Source organism: Chaetodon auriga, chromosome 6 (assembly GCF_051107435.1).
Source record: "Chaetodon auriga isolate fChaAug3 chromosome 6, fChaAug3.hap1, whole genome shotgun sequence".
NCBI lineage: Eukaryota > Metazoa > Chordata > Actinopteri > Chaetodontiformes > Chaetodontidae > Chaetodon > Chaetodon auriga.
The window spans coordinates 24,554,646-24,574,564 of NC_135079.1; the positions used below are offsets into that span (position 1 = coordinate 24,554,646).

The 19,919-nt window shown below is 42.5% G+C and overlaps 1 protein-coding gene across 8 annotated transcripts in view; it reads left to right on the forward strand.

Moving 5' to 3' along the window:
• mical3a (microtubule associated monooxygenase, calponin and LIM domain containing 3a) overlaps positions 1-19,919 on the forward strand; it is a 91,825-nt gene that overhangs the window by 4,609 nt on the left and 67,297 nt on the right. The window contains exon 1 of one of the 8 annotated variants that reach the window (XM_076732919.1): positions 16,739-16,868. The exons of 5 other annotated variants lie outside the window; for them this stretch is intronic. The gene's annotated coding sequence lies outside the window, so the exon portion shown is untranslated. Of the gene's footprint in view, positions 1-16,738; positions 16,869-19,530; positions 19,729-19,919 lie in introns of those variants that run through there. 2 more of the 8 variants (XM_076732915.1, XM_076732918.1) reach the window with 2 other exon arrangements.

The following is a 19,919-nucleotide window of genomic DNA, read 5'->3' on the forward strand; positions in this document are numbered from 1 at the left end:
TCATTGTATGTGTATTTACATAAAGCAATATGAAATGGTATAAAATGAAGGTTCCTAACACATGAAGTGTAAAATAAATAGTTTAGCTCAGTACAGTAAGTCCATTTGATTTCTTTGCTTGTTGTATTTATTTGCTCTTTAAACAGATGTTCAGATTTCTTCACCATAACAACTGAAATGTTCATGAGCTCATCGCTATAGTCAGTCATTGTTATTGTCGTACCCTTCTCCACAGAGGGGGTCATGACTCCTTGTTGGATGTTTATTTGACTCAACAGGATTTGATTTAGATGCTCAGCTTTCATCCTTAAGCATGGAGGAATGCTGTTAGTCTTTGGGGAATGGACACCTGCTAAAGAGACACTAAGGACAACCAAGAAGATCTATAACAACTGAAGACGTTTAGAGAACGACGGTTTTCTCAGTCTCAAAAACAACAGCTTGCCATTGAAAACAGTGGCCTGATGTTCAATTATGAGCTGTACGCTCGATGTAGTGCACGGGGGACATCTGTGCGCCATGTGATCATGTGATTACGCTGCTGATTTCAGTATCAGATTTACACATGCCGCACTCACCAAAACATTTTGGATTTAGAACAGTGACACACACACAAGCAAAAACCATTAACCATGACTGTGACTTTTATACAATGCCTGGTTTTTCTCTCAGAGGCTGTGCTGTTTCTGAAAGACAAAGACACATCTGTTGTGGTTTAGATCACAGTCGAGACTGCTGGAGAGACGCAGGTACAATAGATGTCCTTCTTGTTAGATATGTTGTCTGCTGCCTGCATCTCCTGTGTTTACGCCTACATCACTCTAACCTGTTTCAGATGTGGGTGACCTATGGCAAGGCAGAGTTCAGTGTGGCTTGAAGAACGTGGCAGGTTCTTTACGTTTGTCTGCATCTTTATTAAGTCATGAAAACACTGACAAAGTATCCATGAGTCTCTAAGAGTTCATTTCATCTGAGGTATCCAAAACTGGCTGGGCTCAACAGCAGCATAAATCCTCCACACCTGGCTGCCAGACTGTGGTGAGACTCTTGATGAATGATGAGCCAAGGGCCATTTGTAGTCCAGAGCTCGCCCAAGTGCTGTTTCTGTAACTGGACTTGATTCTCTGCCAAAATCAACCAGAACCCTGAATCTGGCCACTGTTGTTTCTTCTGTGATACGTACCCTCAACCTCACTTCACCCTGGCCCCAATCAGCTGTCACCGTGACCCTTAACCACAACCTAACCCCACCACAAAGGGCAGCACTACAGGAAACACATGGAGAACGAAGAAGGGGAAACAGACTGACACAGAACTGGTTCCCCTTTGGTGCTAAAGCAGGGCCGGCTACACCAACATTCAGCTGCAGTTGGTCCAAATCACTGACATGGCTCACATTAATTTAATGTAAAAGTAAAGGCAACACTGCAGCAGACTGCTTTTCATGTTCACATAGAAGCACATTTGTTTGACAATGATGAGACTGTGCATGGATTAAAGTCAGTGTGAAGTGAATATATGGCCACTCACCAAACATAGCCAAATTAGGCTACATTGATTTTGCATAGATATTACATTTACACACATGCTCATAAAGTTGCACTCATCAATGCTTTTCTATTAACAATGGATCAATGATTATGTGTAATATGAAAGGTGTCAACTATATCATCAAACCTGCATAGAATCATCAGCTCATTCCTCCAGCTCTATGGAGCATTGTTATGTCATTTTGGTTGCATGGCCTCAAACTTAACTGTTTTGGGTTGCAGAAGGACGTTCCATGTTGCTCTCCAGCAGCCAATAGCAGACAGACAAAGTTAACCAGCTGGTGAACATAGTGGAACACATTTTTCTGGCACACACCAATGTTGCCTGCTACAAAAAGGGTATGCTAATGTGATAGCATGAAGCTCTGTGTGCACTGTCTGCGTTTTTCGTCATTATGTGCATCACACTTTACATGACTACAGGTGAACATGCATGAGTGTATGATTGCGCTTGTGTGTGAACTGGGTCAGCAGGGAGTAAAGATCAGAGGCTGACTGTGCACAGAGGCAGAAAACAGGATACGGCATCAGTGGACCTTGAGGAGAGTGAGAAGGAGCGAGTTACACGCCTCAACACATACACAGGCCAGGGGGTGTTGGCATGAGGTCACACACGGGGTCAGGTGTTCATAAATAGATGCAACACACATTTGGACACATGATTGATGTCCACACACACACACACACACATAGAGAGGAGAGGGGGTCCAAACTGGACTTAAGTCTTCACTACAGCTGTCTCCATGGTTCTTCTTCCCAGTTCCACTGGCGTCAGCTTTTGGACAGGCGGTGTGTCAGTCACACAACAGCCAGTCATGAATCAAAGTTCCAGAGGTGATACCAGAATGATAATGAGATTTGTACGTGTTGCTAGGTGCTGGGAGAGCTGTCAAAGAGCCCCTGAGCTGTCATGTTTTGACACAAACATACCAATATGACACGTTCACATCTGATATTTGGCTTCAAATGCAGCTTGTGAGGTTGTATTTTCGACAATGGGATTTTGAGGATACATGTTACATAATCAGAGCCTAACTGACAGCCAACTGACAAGAGAAATGGAAGCTGCCTTGTTCCCTTTTCAAAAATGGTGAACAATTCTATCCTATTTTTGTTGTTTTTGTGTTATAATGTCATGTTTTGGAAAGGCAAACAAGTGTCCATGGACCTCAGCGTTTTAGAACATCAGCACATGTCAAATCCTGCAAACTTACATGACCTCACTTAAATGCACCATTACACAGTCAAGGAGGGAACGTGGCATGAGTCATCACATTACTGTAAAGGTCATAGAGGCGGTTTGTCAGCAGGTGCTCCTCCAACACATCACATAAGTGTATCCTCACCTCATACACAAAGAAATCAGAAGGGCTATATTTCATCACATTCACATTGGTCAGATGTCCGTACATGCAAAGCACAGAGTGAAGTCATTTTATCCTTTTATTTTACTGCCTTCAAATATTTACCCCTGCAGTGACCCTCTAAGTAAATCAAGTCTTATTTTCACTCTCAGCTGACTTTTGTGTCTTTCTCTGACAACACTTTTCTCATCTTGGACTGGTCTTCCTCATCACAACAGTACTGAACAAAACACTTGCGTAGCCCAGTAACCATCTAAAATGACACAGTGGACTGGTGCATAAGCTTGGCAGGGGACAGTGCTGTTGTGAAAATGTACACTGTAGTGATGAAGAGTCCCAGCTGAATGCCAGTTTAAAGAAAGCCTGCCTGGCAGGGTGGGGATTCCAGCTGGGCGCTCATGCAGGTTCAACACTGGAGGGACGGGCAGAGGGTTGTGTGTGAGCTGCAGGGATCGTGCAGAGAATAATGTTCGGGCCATTTTCATAATCCACATCTCTGTACTTGTACTTCCTTGACCCGGCTGAGCTCTGGCCAACCTGCCACATGGATTGTGGGAATCTTCTTTAACCCAAATGTATTCTGTGTAAAGACCTATTGAATGTGGTCGGGCACTCTGGGTGTGGTTGGGCTCTGTTTTATTCTTGGCTTCAGCATATTTTTCCTCAGCGAGGGGAGAAAGGGTTCATGCAGGCTGCAGCACTTAACTGTTTGCACCACTAATACCTGACCTGCTCCTGTTTGTCCTCACAGTTACACACAACACAACTTGTCTTAAGATACGTTTTTGTCTTTCTAAAGGTCAGAGAGGAAGAACAGACACTGTATCAGTCATTCCAGTGAGATCCATGCAGCCACAGCTCTTGTAAAAACAGCCACACGGAGACAAGCTGCTGTCCGAGAGTGCGAGGTTACCACGGTAACCTGTGAAATCACACCACAGTAAGGCTGACTACAGGATTCGGAGCTCACTGCTCCACACCCTCATTGGATGACAAAATTATGGGATGCCTGCTCAGACTGATATGAGTATTGTTCTTTTGGGTGACTTGTATTCAGGACAGGACTGTAATTAGGTTCCAGTGCAAACGAGCTGCATGCCAGTGCAGCCACTGGTTACATATGATAACTTCATCTCAAGGAAAACTGTTAGCTCCTGTTGGTTTTTCTCCACAGACTGACGTGCAGTGAATGTTGGAATGAATCAGTGGAATGAGTTGTCTTTTTCAGGTGTAGTTTTGGTTTTTTAAGAGGTGATAAAAGCAAACTTTCCTTCCCTCTCTCAATGATAAGCTCTGTGGCTCAGTGAGAGGAGGGGCCGCCAGGGAGAGAAAACAAAGACATGAGGTCACAGATCAGAGCTGATGTCAGGACAAGAGCTGCAAGCCAAAAGTGATTCACACATATACTGACTGTGGGCCACGTGAGGGGGGATATGGGGGGATGCCATCACCCTTGTTAGCAAAATGACCACATTGCATCTCCCTTGTCAACCTGCCATCCCCCCTGTTAAAAATGAACAGATCACAGACTGCACAGACACACAGACACACACACACACACACACACACACACACACACACACACACACACACTCAAGTATTTATTCAGGGCCGTACAAAAGGTCAGTCCTTCGGTAAACAGATTCACAGCTCAGAGGAATTATCCACTTCAGAAAAATGTGTGCTAAAATAATATTTTTGATCAATTCATATGACAAAGAGATGTTCCATCAGTTTGCTTTGATGTATTTGCGGTTATCTTTTCCCAAATTTGCACAGTACAAAGTATACTGCACTATGAAGCCAACATGCACTAAATACATGTATATTTCTGAAACACATTATGCAGTATAAAAGTATGATTTTTGTATGTATGCATGTACTGTACATCTTAAAACATTGACCTGATTATGTACATTCCATGTACCTGTCAAGCATCTTTATTTAGATGATACACACACGTACTGTGTATGTACTATTTTGTGACAGACTATGGGAAATTGTCTCACATTCCAGCTCGATCAGCAAGCGGCCAATTACTTTCTAAAATGTTCCTAAATATGCAATAAATAATCCAGCTCATAAAGGAGCTTAGCTCCTGTGAGTCATAAATACAGCCGAAGGCTTTTCTTTATCGCTGAGTTTGTCTTTATGGTCACTGTTAAAACATTAATTTTCTCTCTTGTTAATGCACATAAATTGAATCTCTGCTGCATTGCTCTATATCATTGGGATTGTGGTTTGGTAAACTAGATTGTTTGCTTGATCTGAATAGTTCCAACTAGTTTTAGTACTAAAATTTGCATTAAAAATCTGCCTCTGGCTTGTTAACCTACTCTAGAAGTCACCATTGCACGCACTCTCTACCACAGTCAGCCAACTAGCTCAAGCAACTTTTGTCCATCCCTCTCTCTGCTTTAGAGGGCAGTAAACATCACTGTACTGTGGATCTATCAGGCAGCCGAACATTTATCAGTCTTTATTTCAAAAGCTGAAATGAGTCAACGTTCAAAGTTCATATTTCAAGATGACTCAGAACTATAAGTCTGACTTATTATCTGCTTTACTTTCCTGCCAGCAATCACTTCAGAGGAGAAGGCATCATATATTTCAAATGAGATCCGTCTTAATTCTGAATAGTTTATTTTTTGGAAGAAACTCTTTATGGTTGTGTTTTATGTTATTTATCCACCATCTGGAAAGTATCCTGCTCTCAGTCGCATAGTTCCAGAAATGCAGTTTGACAGTAGAATGTATCACATATAACAGAAAGTTGATACAGAACTGTGAATCTGTGAATCATCTGAACTATCCTCCTCATGTGTAGCTGATGAACATGATCAAAAAAAAAGAAACCTTACATGAGGCAGTATGTGATCTCTACAAGGTTTTAATTAGCCTTTTCTCACTGGAAACATGCTTGTTTTATGACCTCCATATTTATACATCCAGGCACACTGCAACAATCGACGTGTGCCAGAGGCCCCTGAGATCAAAGTATTATTTCATACCTTCGTGCCGCATGAGGAGCCAAGTTTGTAGAGCCTCATCAGACCAAGACGAAAAGCCGACATGACATACACCGTACAAGGCCTCGTCAGTGAGGTCATGCCTCAACTCTGGGATTATCAGAATAGCTGCACTCTGACGTGATTCTCTCTAACTGTAATTAAAAAGCTGCATTCTCTGCTAATCTGTTTTTCATTTTACAATTAGGTACAATTGGCAGTGACTATGTTCTCATTGTGTGTGCATAACACTTTAACTGCATAAAGACTGAAAGAATCAACTTATGAGATCTCTTAAACAAAGATATTTAGGTTGTAATCCTGCCGAAAGGTTTAAGACAAATGTGTAGATGTGGAAACAGCATTTATCTTCAGTTAGAATGTTTTTCCTTTTTCAGGGCTTATAATGGACAAATGATAACATTTAGACCTTTCAAAGGTCTTGAGCTGCATCAGAAATTTCACAAAATATTGTTCTCCATGACCTAATTTAAAGGAGTGTTCCCCTTTGTTGACTGACTGAACTTGTGTAAAATAGGAAGTATTTTAATTTGACGTCTGGGCTTTTTGTATCTATCTATCTATCTATCTATCTATCTATCTATCTATCTATCTATCTATCTATCGTGGTCTTCCATTATTGTTTTTATGTTATCATTAGCCATAGTTTACAATGCACAAGGCCATAAACTGCTACATTACAGCACTGCTATCACACACGATACAAAATTAATGTGATCTCAATTGGAAACCATCATAAAGACTGACATCTGAGAATCTGCTCCGAGCAAATAATGGATCAATGCATTGCTATAAGACACCAGCAATGGATTATGTTAAAAAGCCTGTGAGGAGAGTCACTGACAGCTCCATTCATGCTGTCACTTCCCACTTTCTCCATTAACCTCAACCTGTCAACATTAGAGCAGGAAACCTGACATCTGCACTTGTGCTGCATGTTTTTACTGTGTTCGATGTATGGTACACCAGTAAAACTCGAATCTGACCTCATTAGCAAAAACACTTAACTATGCAGAACTCTCTAAAACTCTTACCTGATTTAAAGAGTAAATCCATGGTTTCCGCTTCTTGATTTTACTGGTGTCTTGGTGATAAGTGGCCGTGGTGTTTTTGGCTCTGTGGTCTGTCAGACCACGTCTGTTTTGTTTTAGTCATTCATGGTTTCCAGAGGATGAATTCCTAATGATGTTCATCAACCCTTGACTTTACCATCACCACTGGGTTCTATACAGTTTACAGTTATTTACATTCATTCATTCATTCATTTTCTATACCCGCCTATCCCTTTCGGGGTTGCGGGGGGCTGGAGCCTATCCCAGCGGTCAATGGGCGAGAGGCGGGGTACACCCTGAACCGGTCGCCAGCCAATTGCAGGCAGTTATTTACAGTTTCAGCAAAATAATATCTTGACAACTATAGGATAGATTGGTGTTCATTTTGAAGCCGGCATTCATGTTCAGGATGAACTGCACTAACCTTGATGATCCCTTAGCTTTTCATCTAGCGTTATCGACAAGTCAGACATTTAATCTGTTTTATGACCAAATCATTTCCAGAACTAAGAACATCCCTGTCAGTCTCAACACTTTGTGTTTAGCGCTAATTACCAATTAGTGGCATGCTAACATGCAAAACTAAGATGAACAAGATTAACATTATACCTGCTAAACATCAGCATCTTAGTGTTGTAACTGTGAGTGAGTTTGCATTTAGCTCATTCAGCTGTGTCACTTGGTGTCACTACTGCTGTGAAGTCAGTGGATTCTTGTTCTGATGAAGTTTGACTTTCTGGATGGGGGGGTTGCTTTTCTTTTCTTTCTTTTTTTTTTTTGTCTATTCTACCATAAAAACCTTAAGCACTCATCATGCTTACCACCCAGTGCTGTCAGTGGTTGATTGAATCACTTAGTCCCACATAATCCTTTCAGATCTAGTATCACCTGGAGGTGAAGAGAGGAAGGACTTCATGTCTGATTTGAAAAACATGTCAGGAGGGCTCGGAGACTTTGATGACTTTGACTTTGATCCCCTTCTATGGTTGTGTTGGAAGCTGCAAAGTGCACAAAACACAAGCGTTGGCAGTGGGAAGAATGAATTGCTTTGAACATCTTGTCAAGGAGTGACAAAGCAGGGCAAACAGCCGAACAAGAGCAGTTTTGTTCTTTCAGAAGATAAGGAATTCAATCATTCTCTTTCTTTTGAGAAGATTTCAGATTAAAAACCAGCTCTCAATCTCATTTCATTCAGCACATGGTTTCTGTGGATAGTGCCTCCCCTCAGACATCCTGATTGCCATGATTGCGTTACATGATTGTGGGCGGTAAAGTGGCGACAGCGGCAGACGCTGAGTGTGTGTGTGGAGTTTCTGCATGTGTGGCAGATTCTCAGTGCAGAGATGAGAGCACGGCGTGCAGTGCAGCAGAATGCACGATAAATACAATGCTGTGCGCTTGTGTGTGTGTTTTAGTTGGGAGGTGGGAACAGAGATGCGCTCCCTGTTCTCCCACTCTTTGTATCCCAGTCATTTACTACAAGCCCTCTTTGTGCCCGCCAGAGATCACATGTCACAATATTTGAACAGCTGCATTTGATAGTTGTGTGTTTGCTCTTTTCCATCGACACAGAGGGGAGAGATCTGGTTTGATAAGATGCAGTGTGAGAATTTGGAGAGCTGGGCAGTGAGAAAAAGAGAGGAGAGGAGGGTTTTCCTTTATTGTTTTAATGTTATCATTAGCCATAGTTTACAATGCACAAGGCCATAAACTGCTACATTACAGCACTGCTACCACACACAATACAAAACTAATGTGATCTCAATTGGAAACCATCATAAAGACTGACATCTGAGAATCTGCTCCGAGCAAATAATGGATCAATGTGTTGCTATAAGACACCAGTAATGGATTATGTTAAAATGCCTGTGAGGAGAGTCACTGACAGCTCCATTCATGCTGTCACTTCCCACTTTCTCCATTAACCTCAACCTCAATCTGCACTTGTGCTGCATGTTTTTACTGTGTCCAAAAACACTTACATATGCAATGCTAATATAAAAAGAGCTAGAGTATGGAGCACATCAGTATGGCGGTTGTTCACAGGATATTCAGTGTTGGGCCTACAATCTACCCAAGGCAGGAAAAAGTTACCAGTTTTTGTCTCAACATGTACTTTAGATTTTAAATAACTGTACCCTCCAGACAGCTCCGTCTTGCAGACGTGTCCTGTCGTGTTATTAACTCCCAGAAAATGAGTCAGAGCCTCAGGGCTGACAGCAGGAGGCTGCTCTGTAGGCATGCAGCACAGAGGGATCCAAGAGAGAAAATCATCATTACAGGAACCAATACTGGCACAATCCTGGTGTTTTTCAACCATTTGAACACTGTAGAATGATGAGCTTGTCTCTAATGTAGGTCACAGCTAAAAGTCAAAAGGAGCTGTTGATAAAAGCTACAGAAGGTAAAATACTGTGTAAATGTTTCTCTCAGTCTCTTGAAGGCTACAAGAGCTGCTGTTGTAACAGTCTTCTGCACTGATCGTTGATGATAGTGGGTACCAAGTGTTGTAACGTGTCTGTGTGTTTGTGTGTGTGCAGCATATACTGAGGTATTGGTTGTGCATGAATGCGTGTATGTTACAGGTATATGTGTCCACGTGTGTTTGTCTGTGGCGTATTTGGTTTCTGTCTTTGGGCTGCGTTTGACTCATTGTGAAAGCGGCTGAATGTGACCATCATGGCCACTTTGTATCAAGTTCAAGACTCGACTGAAACCATGACCTCAGCCCTTTGTGGAATGACTGAATCAACATCTGCCCATACGAGTCGCAATTAAAATGCAAGGCAAGAGCTGACAAGTTGGGAACTTAAAGTCGGACAAACAGCACGGTTTGGATCTGTGTTCACATTCTAAGTCACGGTCAAGCTGGGGTGAAGAACATTTCAGCTTTGATGCAGAATGAAAAAACAGCACTTCAGCTCAGCTCATGTTGTCTTATGTGATAAGCTGAAGTTTTTGATTACAGATGGACAGAATCCTCCTGCAGACCTCTTGGTGTGGATGGCCGTGCTGTATATGTGTAGTGATTTGTAGTGAGCTTTGAGGTCATGGTGTAAACTGCAGCTGTGCTCTGCATTGTCTCTGGCTGTAATGAAAGCTTTGCTCTGGACTGTGTTTACTGACTACAGATTACAGTTAACGCCTGCTGGCTAGTCAGCATACGGCAGCTTCACAGTCACTCTGGGAAGAGAGGGGAGGGATGGAGTGCATGGAAAGTGTTGCAAAAGAGACAGAGAGAAAGAGACAGAGAGGGCACCTTGGCAGAGCAGAGCAGAGTACAATTAAAATTCTGGTCCGGTCACAAGCGCGCACTGTTTGGAGGCTGTATTTGGTATGATGAGGGGACTGCTCAGCTGCAGCCTCTTGGCCATGCTTGGCTGGTAATACAGGTGACAGTGAAGCTCAGAATGCACATTCAGAGTGCCGAGTTATATGTCAACCACTCTTAATGACTGGACAAATATGCAGTAATGAAGTGCAGAAAATATCTTACTCATGAATATAATATGTTTTCTACAGGAAAGCATGTCAACATGAGTCTCTGTCGAGTGTTACTATTACATAACTGGGGCTGTGACGTGTCCAAAACATTATTATGAGTAACTAACTAGTTATTTTTTTAATGAGGCTAACATGCAGCGTATGCTTCATGCAGGCTGGCAAGGTTCTTTGTTCTATTTTGTCCCAGCCATGGTGAGAGGTTTTTTTGTTTGTGCTATAGATAAAGGAAATAAAAACCAAACCATCAAGTAAACATCTGCCTGAGTCGAGTGTAGCCTTGTGGTAAGATGTAATTCATGTAATTCAAATTGTTAAACCATCTAATTCTGTGGATTTAGAGACAATTACCCATTTCTATGCTCTGTTGTGTGGCTTGGTGATTGATCCTGTTAAATTAAATCTTATTAACACTGCTGTCTAAAGAAGGGGAAAACAGTCAGAGTTAAATAGGAATCAAGCATACTTTACCAGCCATTAGAGGGAATACAACAGCATATGTTAGGAGCTCTAATAACGTCACTAGCCACTTTTTCCTGTGCACATGTGAGAAAACATCATGGCCTACTGGGTGCATATATCTAAATATATAAAAACACAGAGCTGAAGTGGAAAGTGGAGATGGTGTCTGAACAGACAGTGGAGGACAAACTTGTCTGGAAAGTCTAAGTGTGCAAAAATAGATGATAGTTTCCCACCAAGCTGTTTTGTTCTTGCATCTAATAATGTGACGTTCCTGGTAATATCTAACAGGGCTCTGGATTCTCATATCGGCCGTACAGGAAGAATATCAGGTTGCCATGGTAACTGATCATGTTTAAAACCTTGTTCGTGGCAGCCCAAGGGTAAGTGCAGTGATCTGAGGCAGGCTGCCAGTCAGGGATTGCTTAGTTAAGGTGAGTCCTTGGAACAACAGAGTCATGAAAATGGGCTTACATATTTTCAGAGAGACTAAGTCACAGATGCACACCAAACTGTGGACATGCTGACAGGCGTCTTTGTGCCGTGTGGGTTGATTCTGTAGTTAGTTATCGGACAAGAATTAATAATTTAGAAAATGCTCTTTAGCATATTACACACTGAGTGCTGCCTGTTTGTGCAGGTCAAATGCTATGAAGGCCACTGGAGGCTGACCTGCTCTTACTGTGTTCACTGTGATTTGATTAGTGAAGCTGAGTCTGTACATCCTGTTTGTCTTCTAGTTGAACGATGGAAACACTCATTCTCCTGATGAGTACACTGTACAGCAGTGACTGTGCTAGCCAAAATATTTCTGCTTTCTCTGGGTGCAGAACAAGCAAAAGCAAAAATGTATCCCATATAAATGATATATAGCTAAATAGAACATCAATGGGTCGGCTCAGCTGAAGCAGCCCACATGTCCTCCTTTACCTCCAGTGGTGTTTTGCTATGTATATAGTGTTATTTGTGACAGTTTTAATATGGTTTTATATCTTACCTTTTCATCTGGCAGCATCACGTGAGGTCATGCAAAATTAAAATATTACTTTTTCCAATACTTTGATGTTTGATCAAATATCTGCAAAGCCAGAGACATTCCTGTGTTTAGTGCTAACTGTTAGCATGCTGGCTTGCTTAACCAAGATGGTGATTATGGTAAACCTTTACGTGGTGAACATCAGCTTGTTAGCAGCTAGCATGAAGTCTCTTAGTCTTGTTTAAATAGTGTTTTTCAGTGCTGTGAGAACTAAAAACCAAATTCAGTTAACCCCTGTTTTATTCGCGTGGAAGCAGAAAGAAATGTCCAAACCCTTGACGAGTAAAAGCAAAATTGCATCTGCATAATTATTTATCACAAGAAGTAATGAGGATTTTGTTTTGTCATTTGGGTGAAGTGATTCTGACTGATTCTGAACATGTTCTAGTTTTTCCTGTTCTAAGAACTGCGTCTTCACTCTGTTTAGAAGAGACGGTGTCCTGTGGAAAAGGAAGGGAGCAGGAATATTTTACTTGTGGACACATTCAACCACTCAGAGCCAATCCAATACAGACATCTACAGCAGTTTACCTTTAACCCTTAAACACCCGGAGTCATCAAGGTCACAGCCATACTTAGGCCAGGAGCGCCTGTGTGACAGAGAATCAGGAAAGGGTTAGGGACAGAGGGTCACAGCCGTGACCTTTGATCCTTTTAACTTCGAGGAAAGGCTGGATTTATAGCTAAGCTTGCTAGTTCACGGACACAGTAAATGGTCAGCAGTGTGAGAAATGGGTCCGGTGTGGCTGCACCCTGACCACTGCTGCTGTTTCAGTCCTCTCAGGCCTGGTCTGAGGTCTCCTAAACACATACGGTTAAATTTAGAGTGGCTCAGACTGACCACAGACACAGCCAGACCTCCTGAAATCTGACCTCACTCTGCCTTTTCTCTCCTCTGCTGGTCAGTAAGTTTTCACTCAGTAGCTTTTGCTCAATGTCTTTGCTTCCTTTGTTAGACCCCCCTACCACCACACAAGCCAACAAGTCTTTCTCTTCTACCCACAATGCTCAGAAGCAGCCGACTGGAGCTGATTTACGTCGTGTTTGCACAGGGTTAGCGCTCTTCATTCTGCAGGAAATTAAATGTTCAAGTTACAGCACTGGCTGGGTTCATGTTACCTAAAATACTCATGTGATTTTGGGAAGACCTTGTTTGGACTGAGAGGGTTCATATTGTGCACATCTCTAGGTTTAAACATATGACCTTCTATATGAAGCGGTACTCAGTGCCTGTCCCAGTGAGTGTGTGCGTGTGCCAGTACACACTTGTTACAGTGTGAGACGGTCACCTTGTATCATTCACAAATCCTCTGATGCCTTTTTATGCACTGATAACTAAGCAGGAAGAAAACAGTGCAGTCACAAAACATGTATGATCCCCAGATGATGAATCCTAATGACTTTGGTGATCTGGTGACTTTCCTCTAGCGCCACCGGCGGGCCAAAATTTTCTCTTATCCTGTGAAATAGCCATCAACCCCTGCTGTACTTCTAAACTACTGTTTAATGCTAATTAGCAAATGACAGCATGCTAACACGCTGTGAGGCAGCAGACGTGATGAACATTATGTAGGCCCACCTGCTACACATCAGCATGTTAGCATTGTCATGTGAGCATGTTAGCATGCTGCGCGAGCATTTAGCTCAAAGCTCTGCTGGCCCTAAATAGACCGTCGCAGAGCTGCTAGCATGGCTGTAGAGTCATGTTCAACTTTTGGACAGTCGTGTGTTATTGAGTGGATGTTTTCTCTTGGTCTACATGTGTATGTATGTACGATATGACTGTGATGTTTGTTCATACAGTGCCTGATAAAGGTTTTGTACGCCACCCTAAATAACATTGTAAACATCGTAAATAAGTAAATGAGACAGTGTGCTGTTTTAAATAAAACGGATTTCTTCATGAGTAGTTTTGCTTGATTCATAAAAAGTCTTCACTCAAACACCAGAACATTATCTCACTGTCAGATTTCGCTTTTTATGTGCTTTAGTAAACACTCAACACCTGATGAGCCAATTTTTAGGCCGACTAATGTTTCAAAGTGGTCGGTGTCAGATGCTGTAGGAGTAACCCTGCTCTCCAGTCGCACTCCTGCTTGCTCTCTCTCTCTCTCTCCTCATCTGCAGCCCAGTGCTCGCTGGCCCATAACAGGTTCCTGATGACCGGCCATGAACATGATGAGATCAACTATTAGTGTCACTGCTCTCATCATCACCTCCCCTGCACATGAAGCGAAATGGCAGAGAGAATATGTACTGTATACTGATGGAAGTAGACCTGATGGACTGGAGGAAAAAGCCAGCGAAGGCCTCACTGTGGGGTATTCACTGGCATCACATTATCTGTGTCTGGGATTCATTTACTGCAGCCAATGTGCTGTCGTATTGTGTCAGTCCTGTCAGAGAACCTGTTTGAAGCTGCACTCTGTCATAATTCAGAGCACTGCGCATACACACAGGCACAAACTAGTAGCCATAGGCTCTTCTGTTCCACCAAGACTAAATACTTTAACTGTATAAGGTCAAATTTGTTTTTAGCTTCACTGACAGCTTCATTTGGTTGAGTCTGTTTGCTCACTCCGCACTTTTACAGTGTGTCATGGACTGTTTGAAATGTGTTTGCAGTTTTAAATAATCATTTAGTTTAGGTCTATATACAAATCTCTGCTGTCTCTCTCACCAAACAGAGCGAGAAAGCAAGACACGCTCAAAGGCTTTCTTCCTATACATGTGTCCTATGATTTACAGGAGAGGGAAGGAAGCATTTGGAAAGCAACTTGTAACCTCGGACAGTAAAGAATTATTGATCTCTATCAAAGAAACTGATTAACACCTTCAGTGTCTGATGGGGGTGGAGGAGCAGATGGCTTCGGAGACAGTGGTGCATGTTTTATTAATGATTTGTTAAGCTCACTGCCCAGTTACAGCATTAGAAGAAAAATGGCTACATAATGCATAGCCCCGGCTGCCTTTGGAACACGAAGCTTGAGCTGCTTTTCTGATCAACTCTGACAGCCTCTTCACGACAGTAGATGGGGATAAGAGAGGAATGAAAAGCAGATGGAATTCTGGAAAACACATACAGTATTAAAGACAGCAAAACAGCTGCTTGTTTTACATCCACAGTGGAAATATACATTAAACCCTCTTTTAAAATGAATGCGTGATTGATGGAGAAGACGTTTTTGGTGGAGCTTTCATTTTAATCCCACATGATATTTGTCTTATTTTAAAAATGCGTTCAAATACTGAAGAAATGTGCGTGGACACAGGCCAGAGGAAGATGCATCAGACCTGCTGTGGACTGAATGTAACGACACACCCAAAGATGACAGGTGTCTGGATTTTTGTCCAACCGAGCAAAGACTTCGACTGTCAGTATCTATATGTGTCCATCAGGAATAGAAAGGTACGCACACAGGAATGTCTCCATATTTGCACTGTAAAACAAAATCAATTTGAAAAATCTACTTTGGGAACTGTGTCTACGCAGGATTAATGAGACATATCTTTGAGTTGTTCGAAATCTTACAAAGACAACATATGACATCAGCTCAGGGAAAAAAAACACACACACATAAGAATCTCCCATAACAAGAACATTTCTCATCTCTGGCAGAACTGGACCAATCCCAGACTGTTACACAACAGTCTGGACAACAAGCCTGGACCATGATTACTCATGTCATCATTGGGAATGAGCGTGAAATTGACAGAGACCTACTTTCCCTCACATAGGGTGTAAAACACCCCAGCTCTCTTTCTGAAATCTTTTTATTGCCTCAGTGAACATGGAAAGGGTTCTTTTCCCCTTTCGCTCAACAGCTAAATGGTGCTTTCATTGCCGCTGTTCTTGTGCCAAGTTTTTCCTCAGCTTTCAAGTCTGTAAAATGCTTGTAAAATGTATGACAGCGGGGCGCTTATCATTATGCAACCATAGGCTGTTCAGCACATGCCCATGATGCTTTTACTTTTTTGTATTTTTATCACTGTAAAAGGTACACTTAAAGCTAAGTGTGCAGTATTCATGCAGTCTCTTCATTCAGGAAATACAATTAGGTCATTTACTTGCTATCGGCCTGTGGATTGTATGTCCCAGTGACCAAAAGTCTGTTGTTTCATTGTTTGAATGCTTACCTTTGCATGCACTAGCAGTTATGTTTTTGTCTGCTTTGAGCACTATTATAAATAGCTCCCCGCAGCCCCTGCACAGGGGTTCAAGTGCGGTCTGCAAGCAGGTCAAGCTGCCACATATGGGTGCTCTCATGTGTCTTACAACACTTGTGTTATTTCTGCATCCTGGCAGTTTGGAGTGCCAGAGTACATTTTAGTGGCAGCAGCAGTGCAGATGACAGTGTGTGTGTGTGTATCTGTGTGTGTCGGGGGGGAAACTGGGACAGATCAAGGCCCGACATCTCATATCAGCAGTCTGGAAATCCTATAAGTCAGTCGATCAGTCAAGTAGAATCATCCTTGACTGTATCCACTTCAGCTCAACCCCACCTTAAAAAGACGCCCATTGTGTCTGTGTGTGCTTGCAGGCGGCCTCAGTGACGATCCCTCCCATTCGGGAGCCGGTGGGCGTGTGACATCACCCCCCTTTCCCCATCCCTCCCTCCATACTTTCATGCGTCAGACCAATCAGCGTTTAGGGAGATACGGTCACGTGACAATCCCCCCCAGTCCTGGTTACCATGGCAACGAGCACTGGTCCAGGCAGCATCTTGCTGTGGTGAGAAGAGGGGGGAAAGAAGGCGGGAGGAGAGGCAGAAAGAGACGGGGAAAGGGAGGGAGGGAAATATAGAAAGAGAACAAATCCCAGCAAGAGGAATACCTTTTAGATCTCCAGCTTGTGCCTGTCTTCTCTCTGTACTGTGAGTACCTCACCTTTATTACACCCTGTCATCAGCTTCATCACAGTCGAATGAATGGAGGTTTGATGCAGTCTATTGTCATATGCAATAATGTGATATGGCAGATTCTTTTGAAGATTTCTGGAGTGACATCACATGCAATTCCTTTGTTATATTGGGGATGAGTGTAGCTGGTCTTTGTTTGCATGCTTCAGTCAGCTTCCTCTGGTCCTCTGTGAATAGCCAATAACAAACCTCAGCTAGTGAACAGAGGCGTGGTGGGAACCAAGGTGCTCAGAGCAATTAGAAGTGCTTTCATAATGTGGCAAAACTGTCTCTGATGCGTTGTCATCCGGCAGCGAGCAGGTCTGCTCCTGACTCCTAATCTCAGTCCTTTTTTTTTTTCTGCTTCATTGCTACTCCTCCTCCAAGTCTGTCTTCCTTTTCCTCTCCTTTTCACACATGCAGAACCGGTTGACATCCTGCGTCCCCCTGTGGCTTGTTTAATTAGCAAATCCGTGCAAATCCAAGTAGGGCAGCTTGTTCTGATTGGAGACCTCATATTTGAAATGTCTTTGTGATGGTGGAGGCAGTAAGCCTTCCTGACTGCAAGCCCTCTCGCTGTCAGAATGTTGCTGTTTTTGATTACTGTAGGTTTGAACCTCATTTTAGTGTTGCAGTAACATGAGAGATGTGTTGCAATCGTAATGTTTTCAATTACATAAGGAAGAGCTGCATTTTCATTACGCACAAAACCTGAATTGCAAATGTCTTCACATTTCAACTCAGTGACTGGCTGAGTAATGACTCTAATAATAAAGTTAATCCTTGTTTTGAGTAACCAGAAACGATAGACCTATTATGCACTGACACAGGTATGTAGCTGTGTAGAGCCCAATCCACCATACGCTGTAGGAGGAAGTGAGAAGTTAAATGTTTGTTTTTTTTTACCACCTTAAACGACAGCCTTACGTAACCCTCATAATAAGCTAGTCTGGAGCAACACTAATGATTATTTATCAAAGAAAGACATTGCCTGTGAATGCAAATAACATTTCACTGCTGAACCAATCCTGTATGTCCTATTAATAATAATTTGGCTAGTACCTGACCTATCCTGACTCTTACCTATAATTTCATTAAATATCCCTGAACCCTCTTTCCTTCCAAGTGGTGGTATTGGAGTTTAAACTACATAGATTATGGCTGTGTGCCTCTGTGTTCTCAGGATCAAGAAGCACAGGCCTATCTGTCCATTGACAGGAGGTGACAGGACGGTATCCGCCTTGCTGATAGTGACAGGCGTGTTCCTCCTTCAGGGCTCAACAAAGCGTTGCACTCAGTGGAGAACATACATAAAAGCTTACTTCTGATCGGTGTGGATGAAGTGTGTCTTAGGTTGAGATTACAGTGTTTGCTAGCTTGCGATCTAGAGGCAGCAGTGACTTTGATAGCTGAGTGGGTTTTTAAGAAGGTCCTGCATGTCATTGACCTTTCCTTTGAATCAGCCAAGACACTTACAGCAGGATGATCATTGCAGCTTTTTATAAATTCTTTTGATTTGCACTCAGGATTGCTTGGCTGTTTCGGTACACAATATGTTTTTGTAGTGACTGTAATAAGTCTTAGATTGTGCTGTGATTGAGACCAAACAAAGCAGTGTATCAGCCATGCATATTTCTGTCTGTGGGAAGCAGCCAGACTCACTATACTGTTTGCCATGTGATGTCTTACCATTTGCAAGCGATTGTTTGAAACTTATAATTTTCCGAAGTTGTAATCTTAAGTGGTTTTCCTCTAAGGCAAACTTCAGCCCGTCTAAAACCGCGGCACAGTCCATGTCTATGCCTTGTTAGAAAACAAACAAATGGGCTTTTGGAATTCAATGGGAATTATATTTTTTGAGATTCCATACTGTGGAAAAGACACAAGCATACAGACACACCAAAGTCACTGAGACTGATTTATTACGTCTGTTATTTTATGTCACTCTGCCAGTTAAATCTTTTCTTTCCATGCTGCCTGTACTTCTTTTACAGAGGTAATTTGCCAGGTGCTCGATGAATTACTCCTTAGCGATAATGTAGACTCAGTTTTCATAGAATTTGATCTCACTGACATCAGCTTGACTGTTATCACTTATTGGTCCGTTCAATCACCATTATGAGTAATAAAAAGAAATTATTAAGCTTTCTTTAGGGCTAGTTGATTTTGTCTAGACGTCTCATATCAAGTCAAGTCAGTATTTATTCAAGAGGCACAGTCACTCACAGGGTGTCAAGGAATTCTTTTTATTGAATGACAATGTTAATAAAATCTCTGCAGTTCGGCTATCGCGTGAAATCCCGCCCGTCTTTCCCTGTTGTGTAAACCAGCTCTACTGTTTCTGACACCACGTGAAGGCAGCAGGACTGCCGCGTCACGTTGGGAGAGACCAATCGGATTAAACTGAGTTAAAACACGCAGGCTCACTCCAAGGAGTACCGGGGGTATCTCGCCTTACAGTTTTAAATAAATCCAGATAGATTCCAACATAGTATAGTTTCATCTCAGCATACCTCCTCATATTTTGCTGTGCTCTTGTTTCAGCACGAATGACAGTGAAATTAAGACGCGTGCGACGTTTCAGTAACGTGTTGTTATTTATAGACTTGCTCGCTCCCCCTCTTTGTCGTCATTACGGTTTCGACCGATCCCTCTCTGTCAGTTTCAAGTTGCGCCTTCTCCTGTGCTGTGTGGCTCCCAGCGCTGGCCTTAACCAGCGTTACCCACCTAAATAATACGCCAAAACTGTGGCTTTTACGGGAAACCTGGATGTACACACGGACATGGATTATTTCCAGCCCTATATGAGTGGATTATAAACACACACGATTCAAAGGTAGGAAGGGATATTCCCTCCGATCGCTTGACAAACACGGTGCATTTTTGAACGTTACCCTTGGATCCGCGGACTGCACCTCTGCACGTTTGGGAATGTCACGGTCTGGTGGTTTTAATAGAGCAACTGACGACTTAACAACGGCCCTGTAATAAGCCTGACATTTTCTATCAGCATATTACATGCACATT